General features: G+C 49.0%; 1 long non-coding RNA gene across 1 annotated transcript; it reads right to left on the bottom strand.

Annotated features, from left to right (window-relative positions):
* Positions 1 to 8,252: 8,252 nt before the first annotated feature.
* On the bottom strand, positions 8,253 to 22,491 carry LOC109552213 (uncharacterized). The gene is made up of 4 exons (XR_002178977.3): positions 22,079 to 22,491; positions 21,243 to 21,294; positions 17,553 to 17,804; positions 8,253 to 11,070 (listed from the first exon to the last, which is right to left on the bottom strand). It is a non-coding gene; the product is annotated as an uncharacterized lncRNA (long non-coding RNA).
* Between the last annotated feature and the right edge of the window lie 638 nt (positions 22,492 to 23,129).

The raw sequence follows: 23,129 nt of genomic DNA, 5'->3' as shown, positions 1-23,129 counted from the left end.
ATTCTGCCACTTTATGAATAAGGACGCAGGCCCAGAAAGGACAAAGAACCTTCCTGGGGTCTCAAAGCTGGTGGTGCAGGCTGGATGTGAAGGTTGCAGAGCTGGACAAGGGACCAAATAGGAAAAGATGCGGGAAGGAGGGCCCCAGGCCTGGCTGGTCCCCCAAGCCCAGCAAGTGTGTTCTCAGACCCCGGAGAAGGACTCCTGCCAAATCTCCCTCCTGACAACCCTGGCATTCTACCTTTTGTGTCCTTCTCCTCCTGGATTTCTTTTTGAAGTATTGATACAAACACCCCAGAGAGGCATGGCATTCTGGGGTCCAGCTCGAACACCTTCAGCAGGGGTGCATCTATCTGGTAACTTTTTACAAATGTCTCTGGCACCCGGAGGTGAAAAACGTTAGCCCAACTTCAGGCTACCCCTTGAACGTAAGTGTAGGCAGTAAGTCTGAGAGAGATCCACAGAGAGGGCAGCCTGGGGAGAAGGGGAAATAGCAGGAAGGGGCTGTTACAGGCGCCTGGTGGTATCCCCTGGCTCCTCAGATCTGCATTCCCTAAACTAAATGCCATCCTTCCTCCCCAAACCTCACCTTCTACCTGGCCAATGGCGCTGAGATTCTGGGAGTCATCCCCGCTTTGCTTCTCTCCCTCCCCCATCCCGCCAACAACTGTGTCCTGCCGATCCTACCTCCTAGACTGACCTAGAATCCTTGTACTTCTCATCCCTCCACTGCTACCACCTAGTCTAAGCCATCACTTCTTACCCGGACTAATGCTACCACCTTCTACCTGGTCTCCCTGCGTCACCTGTTGCCCTGCTCCCATCCATTTTCACTCAATAGCCCAAGTGGTCTTTTTAAAACACAGATCTGTCCAGGTCCATGCCTCCTAAAACCCTTTCCATGGTGCTCCACGATCTGCAGGATAAAGCCCAGACTGCTAAGCGGCGCTTCCTAGGTCCTCTGTTATCTGACAACTACCCACTTGCCTGATCCCACCTCCTGCCACTGCCCAGGGCACTCTCCACTCCAGGCCATCTAAGCTCATTGGGGTTCCCTCACCTGCTCTCCTGCACCTCCCTGCTTTTGCATGTGCTGTTCCACCCCCTAGATTTCTCCCTCTTCCCCATCCCCTTGCCCTTTTGTGGAGCCCACCGTTTAAGAGGTAAGCCAGGCATCATCGCTTCTGGGAAGTCTTCCGGGATCTCCCCCACCCCCGCCCCTACACCAGGCAGATGGCCTGGCCTCTCGGCATTCACAGCAGTCTGCACGTTCCTCCACACTGTTTTTAATTATGCGTTGACTTGTCTGTCTCAGCTAGACTGTGAGCATGTGAGCTCTTTAAGTGATACAGGGATTGTATCTTTCTCATCACCAGTGACTAGCTCTGGTTCCGCCATGTAATTAGAGTTCGATGAGCATCTCCGAAATGAAGGCAGGTGTATAAGACGCCATAATGCCAGGCAGAAGGTGGTCAGAGATGAGGCTATGATGAGAGGTACAAGGGAGAAAAAGGGGTTGATTTTAAGTCTTTCTGGAAGTGCTGGCATTGGAGAGGGGTCCCAAAGCACGGGCAGGGTTTCAACAAGCAGAGATGGGATGACAAGAGGGCGCTGGGGGCTCTGCTAACCGTTTGTATAAACACAAATGTCGATGCTGGCATTGCAGGCTCAGAGGCAGGTCCGAGACCCAACCTTAGCATCCAGTCCACTGGAGTCTCGACCTTGCCCTTCCAGCTGTGACAGTAGCGGATCCGGATCCCCATGGCAGACTGCTTTTCCTTTGGGCCACTGGAAAAAGCAATACATTTGGGCCTTTAAACAGCTTGGCCAGATTCTCCATTGTCCTGATTTGCCTTTATTCACAAGGCCGCTTGGTCTCACTCGGCGCTCTTTGCTATTTCCTTGTTATATCCTCTACGGGCCCATGGCCTGCAAGTAGCTGGAAGGGAACCAGAGCCTCAGGGCAGTCGGGGTTCAGGAAGACTCAGTGGCTGAGCCTTTCCTGTCACTTGGGACCGTCTGCTCTTTGGGGCTATGTGGATACGGGTGGTAAGACAAGTTTCTGTGCTAAGAAGAGTATTTGGACATCTTGACAAGGTCTCTATATTAACCAGGAACTTGAACGAGTGTCGCCAGAAACCCACAAACAAGGCGGCGTATTTTTTTCCCAAATTGGTTGTTCGTATTCAGGAAGCTGGCTGCGGGCTGGGAGTCAGCACACATGCGTGCAAGTGGAAGCCAGGCGACCATGCCCCTTGGCTCACTGGCACTGGGAGCTTAGCTGAGCAGAGGCTCACCTGGTGCCCAGGAGCACAGGATCAAGAGATTTGCCTTGCTGGCAGTTCAGCTGCGCTTTTGATTAAGCAACAAAAAAATGTAAAAAGCAAAACCAACAACAAAACAGAGAAGAAAAGTTATTCAAGGTGAAATGGTTAAGTTGGGTGGACTTCCGACGTCTGAGAAACCAGAGCGTAACTGCTTTTGGAACCCACCCACTCTTGGGAACAAGAAGGGGGTGGGTGAGGAGGAAGGGAAAAGAGAGGGAGGGAGGGATGGACTTTTCTGGAGACCTACATGCTAAGCACTGGGCTTTGCCTAAATCGAGAGGCCGAGGGGCAGAGTGGTTGAGAGAGTGGGATGCCAGAGCCAGTCCAGCTGGGCTCAGTATCTGGCTCTGTCCTCTGCAGCCGTGTGTCCCTGGACTCTGCGTAACCATTCTGAGTCTCTTTCCTCAGTAGTGAAATACAAGTTGTTATGAAGATTAAATGAGCAAATACATATAAAGAGTTGAGAACTCAAACTGGCACATAGTACGTGTTCCCTAACTGTTGGCTATTATTATTATTATATTAACTTGTTTAATCTTAACCATAACCTATGAGGTATATGCTTTTATTCTCCTTGGTTCTCAGATCAGGACAAGCTCAGAGAGAGAAATTCCCTGCCCAGGTCACACAGCTGGTAAGAGGCAGAGATGGAACCAACTCCAAGTTGGACAATCTCCTTACACCTGTGGTAGGAGCCTGCTTCACCTCTGACTCTGGTTGATGACAGGACTGGTCCTGGCTCCTCAGATCTCAGTCCCATAACGGAGGCTCCATTCACCCCCAACACATGACCCCACATGATGGGGTTCGTGGAACACAGTGGGTCTTCCTTGGTGAACCCCTCCCTCTATTCTCCTCACAGAGGTAGGAATCATGGACCAGAAGGGATCAACAGAGCATCCTGCGGACCTTCCTTCTCACCTGGGATGACAGAGCAGCGGGCTGAGAGTCAACAGATTTGGGTTCCAGCCCCAGCTCTGCCACTAACCCAATGGGTGATCTTGGGTAAGTCATTTTCCCACTCCCTAAAACGAAGGAGTTGGATTCAACCATCCTGAGCTCTCTGAGGCTCTATGTTTACACTTTTGAGGATCCGTGTCACATCTCACATAATAAGATGAAAAAGTGTCTCAGCCAGTTGACCAAAATCAGAAATGATAACCCATCTGTTAAGTGTCCCTTGCAAGCACATCCGTTTAGGACATACCATCAATTCAATGGGCTTTGAGAAGAGGTAGGAGAGCAGGGAGAGAACCCCTGTTTACTTTGTACATCCCGGATTTGACGCTTCCCCACTCGAGAGCTCACGTAACCCACCCACAGCAGCCCGGAGACACAGGCACTGCTGGTGATGTCGTTTTACAAAGGAGGCAACTGAGCCTCAGAGAAGTCAGGTCAAACCAGTAGAGATGACCTTGGAACCCATAGATTTCTGACTCCAAATCCACGCTCCTTACAAGATTCCAAGCGAACACACGACTTCACATTTTGTTCTTTTTTAAGCGTCTTGCTGTTCTTGCACGATCTCCCCTCCACCTGCAAAGCAGGAACGAGATCCAGTTCACATTTTACCGCCCCCAGTCCTGGCTGCTCCGGAACGAAACAGTCTGATCGGGGCCTGGAAAGCTTGACTGTGAATGTCTAGCACATGGCTCGTTGGTGTCTTCTGAAGTCAGCCAAGCTGAAGCGTGCCTGGGGGCTGAACGATCGTGTCCCTGGTGCCGCAGAACCCACTCCGCATGTGTTTCCCATCCTCCACGGTCCTCCCGTCCTATCTGGGTTCCTTCTTTGCAGGCGGTTTACCAGATATCTGGCATCAACCGCGTCCGTTGTATCTGGCCTGGTCCGCTGTCTACCGCGGGGCGGGGGGCCGGGGGCGGGGGGTGAGCCACCGCCTCTTCCTGTCCCTCCTTGGGCAGCAGAGCACCCAGTGTCTTCCAGGCAGAGTTGGGGGCTTTCGAGCCAGGCATGCCTGGGCCCACAGCCTGGCTGTCTGCCTTTTATTGATCATAGGATTCTGGCAAATCACCTCACTTTTACGTTTGAAAAATGAGGGGACTATTTCCTCTTAAGAGTTATATACAGATTAAGGTGCACAGTGCTTTAGATCCAGCTTTGGTGGAAGCACCAGAGGGGCTGCTGGGAGGGAGGAAGGGAGAGGATGCGGAGGTGAGGGGCAGGGCCCGTTGGTGCCCCACCCGTCCCACTGGAGCAGCTCCCCTGCTGTGTCTGGTTTCCGTGGCAAGTTTGGCTTGTGAATTTGGTTGGAGGAAAGGGTGATGCAGCTGAAAGTATAAAATTCGCGGCTGTAGTTATTTGGTGGAGGTGCTGGGCACCCAGCGAGCACTTTATAAATGTTAGCGCTCTCCTCTTTCCTTCCTCTTGCCCCCATCATTTTCTCCCGCTGGATTCGTTATTCAGTGGCTCAGCTAAAAAGCGAACCCAAATGAATGGAGAGAAGGCAGCAGCGGGAAGAGTATGGAATGCTTTCAAAATATCATCACCCCGGAGGAAATCCACTGTCGGGGGTCGGGATGCGGGTCAAGGAGGCTGTGACCCAAACACAGCAAGTCATGTCACAGACCCCACAGCAGCTCCACACCAAGGGCCTCCTGCCTGCAATGAGCACCAGAAAAACTCCGGCGCAGACCCCTGCTCCGCCCACAAGCCATTCTCAATAGGCTTTCCTCCTCCTCTGCTGAAGGGAGGACCCACAGGGAAACAGGGAGGTTTGAAGATGTGTGAAGGGGCCCAGGAGGCGGGGAGGCCCGAGTGAGCTGGCCTGGCTGCTTCTTTCAAACGAGCAGGGTATGCCGGATTGTGAGGGCTCCATGAGAGAAGAGAACCTGCCATCAACCGGGCACAGTTTGCACAGATGCTCTGAAAACACAGACCTGCTCCAGAGAGCAGCTCCGCAACTGGAGCCACAGCGCCACCTTCAGGCTTACATCCACCTTGCATTTTCCCTGCAAAACCACTTCTGGACTGCAGGGAATATGCGGGGGGCTCAAATCCGATACACTAATCCTGCAAGATGTTGTGCTGCTGATATGCTGAGACAGATGAGCTTGGAGTGGGAAGAAAGGCCATTGCTAACAAGTATATTGATGCCAGGGTGTCGGGGCCGTGCCCCAGGCAGAAACTGGCAGAACTGGAAGCCAACCTTCTATCTTAGAGACAGGGAAACTGAGGCTCAGGGACCTGCCCTCAGTTACCTAGTGAGTTGCAGGCAGAGCTAGGATGCTCTTAAGCATCCCATGCCTCTCAACTCGGATGGCTGTTTACCTGTTAATTCCACAACAACTGCGCTGTGTAAGAGACAGCTGCCATGAGCCTGCAACACACACCACAGAGTGGTTTCTTCTCACTCTGAAGGACCAGAAGATGAGACTGAAGATGCAGCTGCAGATGAGCATCAGAATGTGGGCTCCATGGAGCCCAAAGAGAGGCCTCTGCTCTCATAATGGATGTGAAGGGGTTTCATTCATAGGAGTCACCTACCTTCCTACACACCCTCACACGGCCTCTCCATCTGGCAAACTCCTACCCCCTTTCATGACCTACTCACAAACTGCTGTCTTGTGAGGCCTTCTCTGACCCATCCTCCATGCCCGTGGACTCCATCATTCCTGCCTTGTGCCACCCCTGTACCTACTTGAGACATCGCTTATTGGAGGGATCCCCCTATATTAGGATGACTTGTGTGTCTATTTATCTAGATGGGGAATTCTGGCCAGGAACCAGATCTTATTCTTCCCTGTGTCTCCAAAGCCCAGCCAGAGCCAGGCACAGAACAGGCAGGTACTAAAAAAGTGATGGATGATGGATGGATGAATGGATGGATGGAGGATGGATGGATGGATGGATGATGGATGGATGGAGGATGGATGGAGGATGGATGGAGGATCGATGGATGGATGGAGGATGGGTGGATGGATGGATGGATGGAGGATGGATGGATGGATGGATGGATGGAGGATGGATGGAGGATGGATGGAGGATCGATGGATGGATGGAGGATGGGTGGATGGATGGATGGATGGAGGATGGATGGATGGATGGATGGATGGAGGATGGATGGATGGATGGATGGAGGATGGATGGATGGATGGAGGATGGATGGAGGATCGATGGATGGATGGATGGATGGAGGATGGGTGGATGGATGGATGGATGGAGGATGGATGGATGGATGGATGGATGGATGGGTGGATGGATGGATGGATGGGTGGATGGGCTGGAAATGGGCTAAGTCTAATGGATGGGGTATCACTCTTTTATATCCTAGAAGAGTAATGGCATCTGTTCTAAGGAGACATACATCTAAGAGCTTCTGTTTCTACGCCAACGCCAAAAAAGCGTAACTGCAGAGGTACGTGTGAAGAGGAGTGGTGTGTTGACATCACCTGTTAGCCCCCCCTTCTAACTGCCTCTTTCTCCTGGTTCCCCAGGGAACCTGGTGGAATTCAGACAGAGATTATGGAGATATCGTTCCTGGGATGCCTGTACCAGAATCACCTGGAGAGGTCATTAGAATGCAGGTTCCTGGGCCCTGCCCTCAGGGATTCTGACTCAGTAAGTCTGGGGCAGGGCCTGGGTATCTGAATGTTTAGTTAGCCTCACCCAGGTGATTCTGATGCATAGGTAAGTTTGGCCACCACTCACTAAAGAGGAACAGCATACAGGGACACACCAGGAATTGCCTTTGCTGACTGGCCCATCCAGAGAGGTTGAAAAATTGACCTGAAGTCCCACAGATATTAGATGGCAGGAAGTGCCTGGAGAGTCCTCTGACACCTAGAGACCAAGAGGGAAGGAAGGGCCTCTAACTCCTCCCACCGCCACCCCTAAACCTGGCCCCAGCCTGAGGAGGCTGGCACACTTGCTGAAAAGATGGCCTTTCCCAACCCCACAGGATGCCGTGAGTAGGGCCTGCCTTGTGCTCCCTGATCCCTCGCAAAGCCCGGAGTGGCAGGGTTTACTCCGTGTTTACCAAGGCAGAGAAGCCAGCAGCTGTTTTCAGTGTCTGTTTCTACCTAAACAGAGCTGTCGCTCCCAAACACGGGCCCTGCCAGCAAACATGACCAGACCTGGAACGCTAGCCCCAGTTGTGTTCAGGCTGGAAAGAGCTTAAGGATGATGACGGAACCAGAAGATCGTTCTGGACCCGAGAATGGCCAAACATGTTGGCAACTCTAAGTGGGTGAGCAGCCCTCCCAGGCCAGCTGGGGAGCCCCTGGAAGGAGGGGAAAGGGCCCATCGGAAGGCAAAAGAAAACATACACCATCGCCCAAACCCCTGCTTGTCCCTGTGTTCCAACAGGACCTACCCTCCGGCCATACTGGGCCTTTTGTTGAGCACCTACTATGTGCCAGGCCCTGTATTTGGTGCCTTACTGTTTTGGTTCATCCTCACTATAACCCTCAGGAGACAGATAATATCGTTATGCCAGTTTCACATATAAGGAAACTAAGATCCAGAAAGATAAAGTGACTTGTCCAGATCCTGAGCTGGTCAGACTAGCTGCAGAGTCAGAACTTCAATTCAGGTTCCTCTGCTTTTTTCCAGGTTCTCTTGCTGCCCGCTGTGCTATTCTCCACGTACAGCCCAGGCTGTCCGGCCTCCCTGCCTCTGTCCACGCTGCTCCCTCAATGCAGAACGCCTGGCCCCTGACAGCCCCTGAACAGCCTCCTCCTGCTTCTTCAGACCCAAGTCACAGGCCGCTTCTTCCCCAAAGCCCTCCTGGATCCCATCTCCCATGAGTAGAGAAGTTAATTGCTACGTTCCCATAGCACATTGCCGGGCCAGTATACAGCTGCATTTTCACCTGCCTTACAATCGCTGATTTCCATGACAATCTCCCTAGATTTCAGTCTCCAACCCTGTCTCCCCCACCCCCCAGATCCTGCCCACCACAGCCCTGCCCCAGGGCCTAACTCAGTCGTTTTCCCTCATCAGGCCGTCCCTTTGGTGAATCACACAGGTCCACCGCCCACGTGGAGACTGAGTTCAGGTGCCCCTGCCACCACTCTGGCCAGTGGCTGCCATCACCACTGAGGGCAATGCAGTCCATTGGTCTAACGGATGAGCACTGAATTCTAAGCTAGAAGACCTAGGTGTGAGACTTGGCTCTGAAACTCATTCACTGTGTGGCTTTGGCTAAGCCACTGGGCCTCAGGGTCCATCTGTAGAACGCCTGGGTGGATGGAAGAGAGGAGCTCTCTGTTCATGGCTCTGTCAAGCACTGACCATGCATTGAATGGAGCATCCCCTCTGGGGCATTTGCATCCTTATCAAGGATCTAATCCACTGAGCGCTCAGAGAGGCCATGGGGCGCCTACCTGATGGAGACAAGGCAGGCTCAGCCAGAGCAGGGGGTTCTCACTGCGAGTGAGAAGAGACAAATTCGGGTGGGTCAGCTGAAGGGCCTTGCATCCCAGAAAAGGACGGTGGAGCTGACGCTGTGGGCGCTGATCCCTCGCAGGGAAGGACAGGGAAGTGGAGGTTGGGACCACTCACCTGGCACTGGTGTGGGGGGTGATGGGAAGGGAGCTTCGCCCTCCCTTAGACACCACTCAAGAGCCTGCTCGCTGTAGGAAGCCTGGTTATCAAACGACCAGGTGCTGGGCCAGTGTTAAGTGGCAGCAGGATTGAGTAGGGAGAAGTTCTGAAAACATCTCAAGAATCTCTAGGACTCAGTGACACAGGCAGGGAGCAAAAAAGGAAGCAAAAAGATGGCCCAGAGGTTTGATCCTGGGGTGATGAGGTCTGGAGAGTGATGGGCAGACACACCTGTCGAGGAACAGGCTGAGGGCCTGGGAGGCTGGTGTGGAGGGGAGGGGAGGGGCCCAGGACAGAACACCCGGCTTCCAGTCTCCTCTCCTGCCCTTTACCTTGAGCAGGTCACTGTTCCAGTCTGAGCCTGTTTTGTCATCAGTGAAATGGGGGGAAGGACCCTGCTTACCTGACAAGGACGATGTGAGGCTTTCGGGCACGAAGGTATGTATGGTGCCTTGCATGAGAAGGCACTCGTAAACAGTGATGAGCTCGCCACCCATTTGTATTCCACAATGTAATAATAATAGCTAGCATTTATTGATCCCTTGCCATATATGCCAGGCGATGTCATAAGTAATTTGTTTATCATGATCTGAACTCTTCTTACCCCCAACTCTACAAGACCCCTTGCATTTTGTGGATGGTATACTGAAGATCAGAGAAATTAGACAACTTTCCCCAAATCCCACAGCTGGAAAGGGGCAGCCACCTTCACCAAGTTTAGTCAGCACCTACCAGGTCCCGGGCACTGGCGGGAACACAAAGGGTGTACAACCTGGCTTAGGTCTTCAAGGTACCTCCGGGCAGCTACCAGCCTACAGAGGAACAGGTCTCTATGAGCTTTAAACATTTGTTCTGGAATTCTATTCTCTCTGCTGTGAATGTTGCTAGACAGGGGACAAATATCTCCTGGCTTGACTCTCTGCGAGCTGGGCACTGGGAAGGGATGTCAAGCCCTGAGACCATTGTTCACGGTCCGTGGCTGCACCCACCTGCCCGCCTTTTATCCAACTTCTCTGGGTGCCATTATTCAGGCCTGAGCCATCACCAGGAGCTGCAAAGCAGTTAATTACAGAAGTATAATCCCCTTCGTCACAAAGAGCTGATCTCCTAGGGTTGCGAGAAGATAAGACTTATGCCTCTTTCAATTCCTTTATTCTCTCATCAACATAGATTCATATTTCAGCTTCCCGCATCGGAAACAAAAAAGGAAACCTGCTCAGCCCACTGCTGCTGGAGAGAGATAAATTAGGCTACACAAAGAGCCAGTCCTATAAACTCAATCTCTTTCCCTTCCTTTCATGTTGGTGATTATAAACAGAGTCAAGGGCAGTTGAAATATATTCCTCTGCCTGCCTGCCTGCCTCGTCCTACTCAGAGAGAGGAGACAAGCGCAGCGATAACAATCCGATGGTACCGGGGGAAGAGGGGTGCAGGCTCCTGCGTGATCTGACGCCGGCCTGGTGAGCAGATCAGATAGAAAGACCTTTGTTTCTTGCCACTCCCTGGTCACAAAATTGTTTCAAAAGGCCACAGAGAGAAGCTGGACGCTGTGCCACCGTGAATGCTTTCGTTTTCTTGATGGCAACGTGTGCGATGCTATTTGCTCAAAAGAAAGGGCCTTGCGATTTGGCGGCCCACGTGGCGGGACGGTGCCAGGGCCCCCGGCCAGTTTTAGTAATGTAGACACAGGTCGGCCAGCGGATCAGACCGCAGAACAAGGCCAGTTTTAGCAGCCCTGAGGAACAGATTCCAGGCTCTTCAGAGAAAAAAGAGCCCACTTACTGAGAGCAGTCCCCAGTGAAATGATATTATCCGTCTACATGGCAAGCGGGGTGGGTTCTTTTGATCACTGGCATTGCCTTTGCACTGCTTGTGTTGCGTTTTCGGGCTTCGCTGGAGTTACTAACTGTCGAGGGCTCCGCTGGCATGGGAGGAACAGGGGGACCACAGAAATGAACTAATTTGCCCAAGGAAACAGAGCAATTGGTGTCAGAACTGGGGATGACAGAGATTCTGATGGTAACAACTGACCAGGCACTTACCGCAGGGTGTCAGGCACCTGCCGACTCCCAGAGTCCCCGCGCCAAACTGCCACGCGATGCTGCCTCGATGTGCTCCTTTCAGGGGTCCTGACTCTCCTCAGAGGCTTTTCAAAAAGTTTCTGACTGGGGGAAGGGAAAATCTAATTTTTGAAAGATCAGAAAGGGAGAAAGGGAAGAAAAGAAACTGAAAAACAAGAGCCAAGTTGGTCTCTGCAATAAATGTCATCCCACAAGATGCAAGACAAGACTCTTTAATAGACTTGCAGATTCAATTATCCCTTTATATTTCCAGCAGACTGGTCGTCGTCTAAATCATTCTTTCCCTGTAAACACACCCTAATTCACCAATAGAATAAAAACAAATCATGTTTGAAAGCCGTGTCGCTTCTGAGCCACCACTCTTCAAAGACACACACCTCGTCCCCGGCTCCCGAGGGAAGAAGGTTAATAAAAGGCTTGGGCACTGTCTCCAGTTCAAAGCCTGGGGCCCGTCTCACAGATGTCTAGGAAGTGCGCTAGGAGGCTGAGGCTGAATCAATCTTTTCCATTCTGGGGCTTTTAATGGCTGTTTGCCTCTCTGCTCCTAGACACCCTCCCTCAAGCCTCCAGAGGAAGGACAGTAACTCCTGCCTCTGTCTGGATCATTCCGGTTATTTTTTCCAGAAGCCTTTCCAAGTGTGATATCGCAGGTGAACGCCAACACCGTCGATTCTCTAACAGCTGCCAGTGGAAGGACACGGCCCACCCAGCCCCAGTTTTCTGGGAAGCCTGGCCTTTCTACGGGGCTGCACCTGTCTCGCCAAGAGGGGGACCCCAACCCTGCGCAGCGCCTACCTGTCAACTAGCTCCTGAATGAACTTCCCTTCTCAGTCCATTCCTCTCCAGTGTGTTTTCTTTCTTTCTTTAGCTTTCATCATTTTTTTAAGTTATAAAAGTAATACCTGCTCTTTGTAATACACTATTCAGTTGAGTTGTGCAAAGAAGAGGTTTCCTCATTCTTCTATAATCCAGTTCCACATTCCTGAGTAGTCAGTTACCAACAGTCTCATGTGTGTCCCTCCACATGTTTCTTTTGGTTCATGTAGATATTAAAGATTACCTGGAACCCAATTTTTGCCTTTATTTGCAAATATGGGATCAAACCATATATATTTCTCTACAACTTACTATTTAGAATTAACAAAAGAGCCTGGACACCTTTTCAGGTCAATACAGAGACGCTGGGTTCATTCTGCTTAATAAGGTTGCATGCATGAGATTATGTAGCTGGCTGTACCATAACTTTCCAAACCATCCCAGAACCCTTGGCTCTTCCAGACATTATGTCTCCTGGGTATCGTGGTATTATATAATGCCTACCCCTCCTACCTATGAAAGCCATGGCTTCTCTCTATTTATAAACCGTCCATCTTTGGCAGGGCCCTTTCCAGGCTGGCCCAGCCTTACTCCTATGATGTTACCAAAAGCAGTCCCTGACAAGGGAGTCCTGGCCTTTCAGGCTGGACTCAGACAGACTTATAAAAGCGGGTTTCACTGCCATGAAACCTGGACCTCCTTTTGGCAATGAATAAAACATAGAAGCATAAGTAAACCCTTAAGACGTCATGAGCAGGCATGCAAAAATACTACGTGTAGTCCTAGATGTGACTACAATACCCACCAGAAAGACTTCAGAAAACAGTCCTTGAGAACACAAAAAGAGGCTGTTTACCAAAGGACGATTTTTATAATGCTCTTGCTGCATTTTATTAGAGCGGGAAGAGGCCTGCAGTGGAGAAGGCTACAGAAGATTTCTGTGCTCACTGAAACTGAATGCTAAAACAGCCTGGGTCCGAAACGTTTCAAAACTGGAAGTAAATTCTCAGAGGCAAACTGCTTTTCTGGAGCTCTTTTATGGAAGTCACATCCAAACAGTTTTAGAAATCAAAATGAAATCTTACAAAATGTCTTAAGAGTTTGTATCCTTAGAACTAGTGATTTTTTTTTTCTGGGACTCTATCCCAAAGAAATAATCAGCAATGCCAGCAAAGATACAAGTCAAAGGATGTTTATCCCAGCATTACTTATAATGAAAAATAGAAAACAAGCAAAATGGTCTACAACAGGGAAACGTAATACTGCACAGCTATTTAAAAAGATGTGCACAGGGGCTTCCCTGGTGGTGCAGTGGTTAAGAATCCGCTTGCCAATGCAGAGGACACGGGTTCAAGACCTGGTCCGGGAAGATCCCACATGCTGCGGAGCAACTAAGCCCGTGCGCTACAACTACTGAGCCTGCGCTCTAGAGCCCATGAGCCACAACTACTGAAGCCTGCATGCCTACGGCCCGTGCTCCGCAACAAGAGAAGCCACTGCAATGAGAAGCCCCCACACCGCAAAGAGGAGTAGCCCCCACTAGCCGCAGCTAGAGAAAGCCCGTGAGCAGCAACTAAGACCCAACACAGCCAAAAATAATAAATAAATTAAAAAATAATAATAAATAAATAAAAAGATGTGCACAAAGCGTTGAATATTACGAATGAATGCTTATGTTATGATGTTAGTAAAAAAGAGAGATAAACTGTATATTAAAACTGTGCAAAGGGCTTCCCTGGTGGCGCAGTGGTTGAGAGTCCGCCTGCCGATGCAGGGGACACGGGTTTGTGCCCCGGTCCGGGAGGATCCCACATGCCGCGGAGCGGCTGGGCCCGTGAGCCATGGCCGCTGAGCCTGTGTGTCCGGAGCCTGCTGCTCCGCAACGGGAGAGGCCACAACAGTGAGAGGCCCGCGTACCGCAAAAACAAAAAAACAAACAAACAAACAAAAAACTGTGTAAAAATATGCATAGAAAACACTGGAAGGAAATACGTCCACCTACTAACACTGGTTATCCCTGGGTGATAGAACGATGTGTTATTTTTCTCCCTTTTCTCTTTTACTTTTATAAAAAATTTATAAACTTTTCTAAAATGAGCCTGCGTTATTTTTATAATGGACTAAATTAAATAGTTTTAAACTACACACAAAAGATAGAACTGACTCTACTATTTTGGGGATCATGGGGGGGTATGTATGAGAAGAGATGGGGTGGCTAAAGTTAAGGGTTTTCTGGGATGGGGGGCAGTGATGAAGAAAGTCCCCCCACTTTCTGGCATCTTTAAGAGTGTGGGTCTTAAAATGAAATATCTTCTGCAGAACAAGCAGCAGAAGTGTCAAAGGGATGATACTGTCAATTCACTCAACATGTAGTGTGCATCTACTGCATGCCAGGAACTTGGGGAAATGACCAACTTCGCATTCTAGTTTATTAAAGAACAAGGCTACACTTCGTCCCCGTCACCATACATGTAGCACACTGATTATCTTGATTTTCTCTCTATTGTTCTCAGAGAGTCAAACAAAAAGAAAAATGAACAAGTTGTGATTTGCAATGGATTCAAGAAAGAACATGTTGGAAGCAGCCCCAGGACCTTCAACTGACTCTGCTAAGAGCGTGTGTGGTTTTTTTTTTTTTTTTTTTGGTACGCAGGCCTCTCACTGTTGTGGCCTCTCCCGTTGCGGAGCACGGGCTCCGGACGCGCAGGCTCAGTGGCCATGGCTCACGGGCCCAGCCGCTCCACAGCATGTGGGCTCTTCCCGGACTGGGGCACGAACCCGTGTCCCCTGCATCGGCAGGCGGACTCTCAACCACTGCGCCACCAGGGAAGCCCCAGAGTGTGTGTTTTTCATTAGAGACAGCTCGGGGAAAAGATGCAGGCAGGCAGTTATCAAACTAAGGTTTGTAATTTCTGCTGTCTGTTCTGAAAGTTCTTGACTGATCTCAGCAGGACCATTAAACAGTTATTAATCCATTCATTCAGCAAATATTTATTGAATACCTACTATGTGTTAGTGCTACTCCAGGCTGGGGGTAGTGCAACAAATCAGAGTCCGCCCCACTGATAGCACTTATATTCTAATTCAGGAATAGGCAACAAATAAAAACAAAAACTACACTCAGCCAAGTCATGATCACTGCTATGGAAAAAAATAAAATAAAACCAGGTTACGAGAAAAGTCTGTTCTCTAGATAGGGTATTTTAAAAAGTGCTCCCTACAAAGGTGACATTTGAGCAACTATCTGAATAAACTGATTGAGTGACATGAACATACAGAGTAGTTTGCTATGTTGAAAGAACAAGTGCAAAGGCCCTGAGGTAGGAATGCAGCCAGAAAACCAATCTGGCTGGAGCACTGTGAGTGAGTGGATAGAAACTGAAGTCAGGGCTATAGCCAGGAGCCAGATGGTGTAGAACATGGTAAGGACTTCAGATTTTATTCTAAGAGTAAAAAGGACCCCTGGATGGTTTTGTGATGGGGGAGTAAAGTGATCTAAGTTTAAAAAGATTACTCTAGGTACCATATGGGGGATGAGAATATAAATAAAAATTCAGACTAGAAAGCTATAGAAGAAATCTAGTGAAAGATGATGATGGAGATGGTGAGAAGTAGTAGGATTCAGATATATTTTGAAAATGGAATTCACAGGATTTGGGGATAGACTGAATGTGCGGCAAGAACAAACACACACAAAACCAAAAAACATATCAAGGAAAATTGTAAGGTCTTTAGCATGAGAAGCTGAGTAAATGGCAGTACGTTTAATGATATGGGGAACCCTGGGGGAGGACTGAATGTTTTGTTTTGTTTTAAGGGAACATAGTGGATGTTGTTGGTACCCAGCCCACATCCGTAAGCCTTTCCACTTCAGTGCACACTGGTGGACTTCCGACTGCCAGCATTTGCATCTCTTTCCCTGAGAGCTTTCTCCCAAGCTGGAGAATCCACTCTGTGTGCCCAGCACACTTTATGGGAGCAGCCCTCAACCACTGACACTCAGAAGGTAGCGCATAAATATCCCCACTTCCTCCCCTGGTGGGATGGGGCAACAGTGGAGAAATCTGACACGTGTGCTCGACACCACTATTTCTCAGGGTTCACCAGTGGGATTAAGCTCCAGTCATCACAGTATCAGCTTGCTCGATAACACATCCCTTTATTGGCCTTTTCCCCTTTCCAGCTCATTCTCCCCAATTCCTTACCAATGGTTCCTGCACCTTCCAAATAAATTACCTGCACTTGAATCCTTGACTCTGGGTCTGGTCTGGCGATTCGAAACTAAGATGGGGAAAACAAGAGCACCTTCTAATTCCCTACACCCTGTATTTTTTCACAGCCACTGACCATCTCACCTTTTGGTTATTCTTTCTCATCATCTCTACTAGAACAGTAGTAGCAGAGTCAAGATAATCAGTGAACCACATGTGGTGGAGATAAAATGGAGTAATTTTAATAGGCCAGCTCGCCAACTGATCTCCCCCCATCCTGATCCCTGGCCTCTTCTTCTCCAGCCACTAAGTTCAGCTACTCCACTTTGCTTTTGCATTTTCAAAACCAATAAAAAATAGAAAGCACAACGCCTTATGAGACCATTTAGGGAGATGTCAAAATGGAAGAGGCAGGAGAATGACAGACCTTTTCTGTCCCCTCTTTCACTGGACAGTTCAGTAAATGCCTTGTGACATGAAGACCACAAACTATTATTAGCAGCAGCAGCAAATGCTATTTATTGAGCATTGACTCTAGGAGGAACTAAACTCTCTCATCAAAAGCCAGGGAGCAGGGAGACCTGACTTGCCGTATGCCATACCTCCTGGGGAAGCATGCTTGTTTGTAAGGTAACATTTTAGATGTCACAAATGATTCAGAATCATCATTTTCCATTTCCCTTCTGTTGACACGGACTGACTGTAGGAGGAGGTGGTTTAAAAAAGCAAAAGCTGCGGGGCTTCCCTGGTGGCGCAGTGGTTAAGAATCCGCCTGCCAATGCAGGGGACACGGGTTCAATCCCTGGTCCGGGAAGATCCCACATACCGCGGAGCAACTAAGCCCGTGCGCCACAACTACTGAGTCTGCGCTCTAGAGCCCACGAGCCAAAACTACTGAAGCCTGCCGCCTAGAGCCCGTGTTCCACAACAAGAGAAGCCACCACAATGAGAAGCCCACGCACCACAACGAAGAGGAGCCCCCCCTCGCCACAACTAGAAAAAGCCCACGCACAGTAATGAAGACCCAACGCAGCCAAAAATAAATAAAATAAAAAATAAATTAAAAAAAAGCGAAAGCTGCACAAAGACCCTTTGGTTTGAGCAAAAATCCTTGTTACAAACGCACTGCTGTCAGTGACCATCAGGCATGAGGTGATCACGAGCATCCTTTCTACAAAGGAGAAGTCAACAGACACACAGCTCCACTGGCGGTGAGGATGCTGAAATCCAGCCCCCCAGGCGGATCAAGGGGTCCTGAAGACCTTGGAATCCATCACACTTCAGTTTAGCCACTTACTAGCTGGTGACTTTCGGTATGTTATTTGGCCCCTTTGAGCCTTGGTTTCCTCATGAGCTAACTGGAGAAAATACACCCACTTCATAGGGCGGCTGAGATAAATCATGGCCAGCAACAGCAGAGGAAGCACGCCATCGATCTCAGCTCCCTTCTCTGGTGAACTATTTGCGCTGAAGGCAGCCTGGCCAATCTACTGTGACTCAGTAAAGACCTGAGAAAACCAGCTCAGTGATTGTCAGAAAAAAAGGACTAGACCCACCAGTAACGGTTCTTCCCCGGGCCTTCTGCGCTTCTTCCGAAGGCCTCCTCTGCTGGAGTACGAGCTCTTCCTGAACACGTGTCTTAACGCTTCAGTATCCTCAGCGCTGATTACAGTGCTTGGCCCATAGGAGGGGAGCAAGCTTGGTGTCGTGGAAATAGCACACTTCTGAGTTAGACAGGTCTGGGTTCGGGTCACAGTTCTGCCACGTGCCTTTGAGCAACTTGCTTCCTTAAACCTCAGGATCCTTATCTGTAACATGGGTGATAATATCTACTTTAAAGTGTTGTATGAACTGAGATAACAGATGTAGAGCCTAATACCAGTGCCTGGCAATTTGTAGATACTCGAAATTCAAGAGTTAGCCTTTATTAACAGACATTTGCTGAATGAACTCATGGATAAAAAGAACTGAACTCCATTCAGTTAACAATGTACACACTCCCCGCCCCAGACATAGTAGAAACACGCCATATCACATTTTCCTTTTTGTCTCTCAAGATGTAGCCACAGGTCTTTCTTATAGTAACAAAGATTTCTGCAAAACACACCACCTGCCTCTCCTCCATCCCAATGTGCACATAGAAGGAAAATCTGGTTACAAATAATGCTGAGGGAGTCTCACAACCTCTCCCCCCTCCAAATATATTAATTACAAATGGAATTCTCCACTTTACAGTGAAAGACCTGACAGATACCACCTAAACCAAGTGATCAAGGTTATCACCAGTAAAGAAACATACTGGCGGCATGGACCCCGATATGGTACACTGAGAAGGACACATCATTGCTATGAAGGTTTCTTGCAGAAACTTCAAAACCCCAGTCTAGTCATGAGAAAACATCAGGCAAGTCCAAATTGAGGGACAGTCTACAAAATAATGGACAAGAACTCTTCAAAAGTGTCAAGGTGATGAAAGACAACGAAATAAAGAGGAATTGGCACAGGTTGGAAAATAGGAGACATGGAAAATGAAATGCAATGTGGGACCCTGGATTGGATCTGAATAAAGTTTGCAGTTCAGTTTTTTTTTGTTTTTTTGTTTTTTAATGTTGAGGGCAGCCTTGAAGGGGAAAAGGACTGACAAGAGGTTCAACCGAGGGGTGAATGGAAGAGAGAAGGCTAATCCCAAGAATTGGGTGACCAGCTGGGGGTGAGAAAGTTTTATCAAAGGATTAAAGTCTAAGCTCCATTTTTTCCGCATTTTTTTAAACCTGAGTGCCAGTGATAGTCCCTTTCTCTCCTTCATCCCCAGCCCCTCCCATCCACCTGAGTCAGAGAACAAATGTGAGCCATCTCCACATAGTTTCATAGCAGCATAATTTGCTCCTGACATTTTCATCAGTTCTCGATATAAATATTAGACAGAATAATGTGGTAAAGTGCTTCTTAGACAAAATATGTCATTTAGGTGGAATCACCAAATTAGGATGTAGCCTTCGGTTCGAGGTTTTCTAAGAAGTAGCCCCCCTTGCTCCTCAGGGAGGAGGGGACCCCACATACTTAATTTCAGTTAAGTCGTAAAGTTACACAGGAGTCCAACTAAGGCTTTCATTTTATATTTGAGGAAAACTGGGGTCCATGGAGGGAAAGCTGCTCAGGTTCACCCGGCGGGGTGGTTTAATAGAACCGCTGCAGGATGGCACGTTGCCTTCTCCAAGCTGCTAGTATTTACTGCAGCCTTATTGTCCCGACCAAGAAGGAGACCAGCTTACAAGCATTACACGGCAGCAGACATGTGGGCCCCACCTAGACCTCTGATTCAGACTCTTTAGACACTGTAGCCTAAGCATCTCTAGCAGGAAAATGTTCTGGAAGATACAGGTACAACATAGCAGATGCTGAGAGCCGCTGTTCTTCAAGCTGGACCGTGTGTGGCTATGTGTGTAGGCACACGCACATTTTAGGATTTCTAGGCTATATCTGAAGAGCTGCACTCTATCATTTCCATGTTCCTTCACTGATCCCCTGCCCTCCCCACCTCGGACAATGTTCCTCTTGCCTCTCTCCATTCTGTGTCCTTGCCCGTCTCGTGTCTTAAGGTCTACTCTAAGTGGTATTTGGTCCCCTGACCTTTCCCAGCCTTCCTATGATGAGATGGTAACAGCTTGGTGCCAACAGAATCCATTCATTCATATATTCTTTCATTCATGTATGGGAGACTATTTGGGGCCCTGGAGATAGACTAATACACAAGAAAGACCAGATCTTTACCTCCATTAAGTTTACATATTAGTAGCAGGAGTTAGTCAATAAACAAAGGACGAAAGATACAAGAAGATAGCCATCATGAGGAGTGTTGGGATAAAAGTGAACCAGGATGATGTGACAGGAAGTAATAGGAGACTAGTTTGGGTGGTGAAGGAAGGCCTATTTGAGGAGGCAGCATTTAAGCTGAGAGATTCGGCTCTGTACACACCTGGGGTTCCAGGCAAAGGGAATAACTAGTGCAAGGGCCCTAAGGCAGGCCCAAACTTGGCAGACTGAAGAAAGACAGACAGTGTGGTGGATCACAGTGAGTGGAGAGGTGGAGAATGGTCACAGACGAATCCAGATCAGGTAGGGTCTTATAGGGCTCAGCAATTAGTGTGGGAAGACAATAATGGGTGGTTCTAGGTAGAGAAGTTACAGAATCTAATATATGTTTTAAACAAACATTTTGGCTGTTAGGTGGAGGATGGACTGGGGAGGGGCGAGCGTTGGAGGAAATGAGTCGTGAGATTAGAAACAGGGAGACCAGATTAAGGGGGCTTGCAGTTAACCACGTAAAGGATGATGGTGCCTGGGTTAGAAGGTAGAGATGTGAACAGCAGATGGTTTTTGGATATGTTTTGGAAGAAAAGCTGATTGAACTTGTTGATGGACAAGCTGTGTGGCGTGAGAGGAAGAGGGATTCAAGATTATTCTTGGGTTTTTGCCTTGAGCACATTGATGTGTGGTGTTACCACTGGTTAAAATAAGGAACTCTGGGAGGGGAAGAGGGTGGAAAATGGAAATGGAGAGTTTTATTTTAGACACATTAAGTTTTTGATATTAATGAACTAACTGAAGCTTCCATCTCCTACTTCATATGTATCACCGGACACAGGACTATGAGATCCCAAACGTTGCCTTCCTTTTCAATTGCTTGTTAAGCAGGAATAAAGTGAAACGTAACTGAATAAAATATTCAGTCTTTTGTAAAACACTTTTCTGTTCAGAGATTTGGTAGCAGAGCCACATCCTTCCTGGGCAGGCGTAAGCAGCCAATCAATCATGGTGTCACAGCAAGCAATTGTTCAGGGGGCAAACTAGTTAAAAATTTAATCCCACGATTTTCCTCTTAATCTCTTTTTCCCATAGCTTTGATCAATGCCCACAAATATGATATAGCAGCACTTTTCATTTAGATAAATGACTGAGTGGGGTACCTAATTAGTCTGTTTGTTATGAACCAATTGATAACTAAAATGACATGCTAATTACTAAAAATTGCACACTAATTTTGAAAGCACTTTATTAGCGCAAAAGCTGTATTCCTGCTATCAAACGAAATGTCCTTTCTATTTACATTCATCAATTGTTCAAACCTACTTCTCTTGACTTTCTAAAGTCAAGTCTCAGCGTGCTGTGTACGTAAACAGTGCGCTTGAGAAATGTCTGCTCACCCTTACCCCACACTATAACACAAGCAATAGCGAAAGTTGTACCAATAGGAAGATTCCACGAACTTCTCAGCTACTTGGGAGCTTCTGCTGTACCCTGACAAAACAAACAAACAAACAAACGATCAGGCCACGAACCACATAAAACAACTAAGCAAAACTGAATGTGGGGATGTGATGAGTAATTGAGAAAGGGTGAATTTTGCAGCCCGTTCCAATGTGTCAAGGTCATTGCTGAGGACGATGGATCACGGCTCTGTTCACTAGATCTGCAAGTCGGGGGATATTCATTTGGTGACCATCTTTCTTATCATCTATAGCAAAATGCCTACTGCTTTCAAGTCCCACAGCATCTCTCAGGAGCCAAAATCCTTATGTTTCTTCAAGTAAAAGACATCATTTTAAAAATAAAAGTCAGTGGCTCTGGTCTCCTGCAGTCTTTTCAGCCCCCTTTACAGTGCTTCCTCCCCTTGGGTTTTCACTGCCATTTCAACAAAGGGTGAGAAAAGTGAAGAACGGTGCCGGCCACTAATGAAAACCAATACGGACCCCTTCTCTTGCTGGACGTGGCCCCAGAAACAGGAGGAAAGTTTACCAGCAGGTGTGAGTGGTGGCTGGCTCGTTTCACGAATAAATCTTAAAGGAGAAGAAAATGGTTTTCAGGTTGCTAAGGCCTGTGTACGCACACGTTTTATGGAGATAAGTCCTGGTTACTAAGCATCATTGTGTCTGCCCGCATATTGCATCAGCCACTTCCAAAGCCCGATAATAACCTGTGCCGGGGTCAGTTTTCAACTTACTCATACTTGACTTGTCTCCCGGCCAGCTCCCCCCGCCTCTGTCCCTCCCCTCTCCTCCCTCCCCTCGGCCCCTCCTCTCACCGACAGGCTGCTGGCCGCTGGGTCAGGCAGAGCTGGAGCTTAGGCGAGAATAGAAGAGAAAAGGAACAGAGACCCCTCGCATTGTTAGCTTCCGAGGGGCTCCCGGGCAACCGGAGAGTCAATGGTACCGGCTCAGCACCGGAAACGGAAGTCGGGCGCGGGGCTCGGTCGCTGCCACGCTGCGTGTGGCGGATGGGATTGCCGAGTGGTACTGAGCTCCTGCTGCAGGGAAGAGGGGGCAGCGCTGCCTCTCACGCTCATTCTCTCGTTCTGTCGTTCTAACGAGTATTTACTGACCTCACTGGGTGCAGGGCAGTGTGCTGTGCTGCAGAGCCCAGTGAACAGGACCCACAGGGTGCTTTCGTTCCTGACAGACACGGAAGGACTACCCACGTGGTGCCTGCGGAGGGTTTGAAGCACGAGGCCCCAGTTGGTCTAGGGGCATCTTTGGAGGCTCTTTGGACTTTGGTTACTTGGGCTAGGGCCACAGCGTAGAGAATACAGGGAGGGAGGTTTGTTGAGGTGGTTGGAATGTATGCCGTGGCAGTGGTGGATTGGATGTGTGGAATGTGGAGACTTGGGTGACAGCCAGGCTTCTGGGCTGATAGCTGGGTGAATATTGGAGTTACACACACAGGAAGAGGACACAGGAGGAGAAGCAGATTTGTGGGAATAGTTTGGTTTTAGACGTGTTGAGCCTGTGGGACCCACTAGTGCAGAAGCTCAGCAGCCGTGGGGTGTGCCTGGTTGCATCTTCTAGACAAGAGACCTGAGCTGGAAGTCTGTGTCTTAGGTTGTATATGGGGGTAGGGATGGAGCAGCAGCATGGAAGAGATTGCCTGGTGGAGAAAATACTATTTGGGAAAGAGGCCCAGCCTTCCCCCCCCAAGAGCTTCTCTACTTAAAGGAGAAGAAGGGGCTTCCCTGGTGGCGCAGTGGTCGAGAGTCCGCCTGCCGATGCAGGGGACGCAGGTTCGTTCCCCCGTCCGGGAAGATCCCACATGCTGTGGAGAGGCTGGGCCCGTGAGCCATGGCCACTGAACCTGCGCGT

The sequence above is a fragment of the Tursiops truncatus genome, chromosome 8, assembly GCF_011762595.2.
Source record: "Tursiops truncatus isolate mTurTru1 chromosome 8, mTurTru1.mat.Y, whole genome shotgun sequence".
NCBI lineage: Eukaryota > Metazoa > Chordata > Mammalia > Artiodactyla > Delphinidae > Tursiops > Tursiops truncatus.
This window is presented reverse-complemented; position numbering and strand designations above follow the sequence as displayed.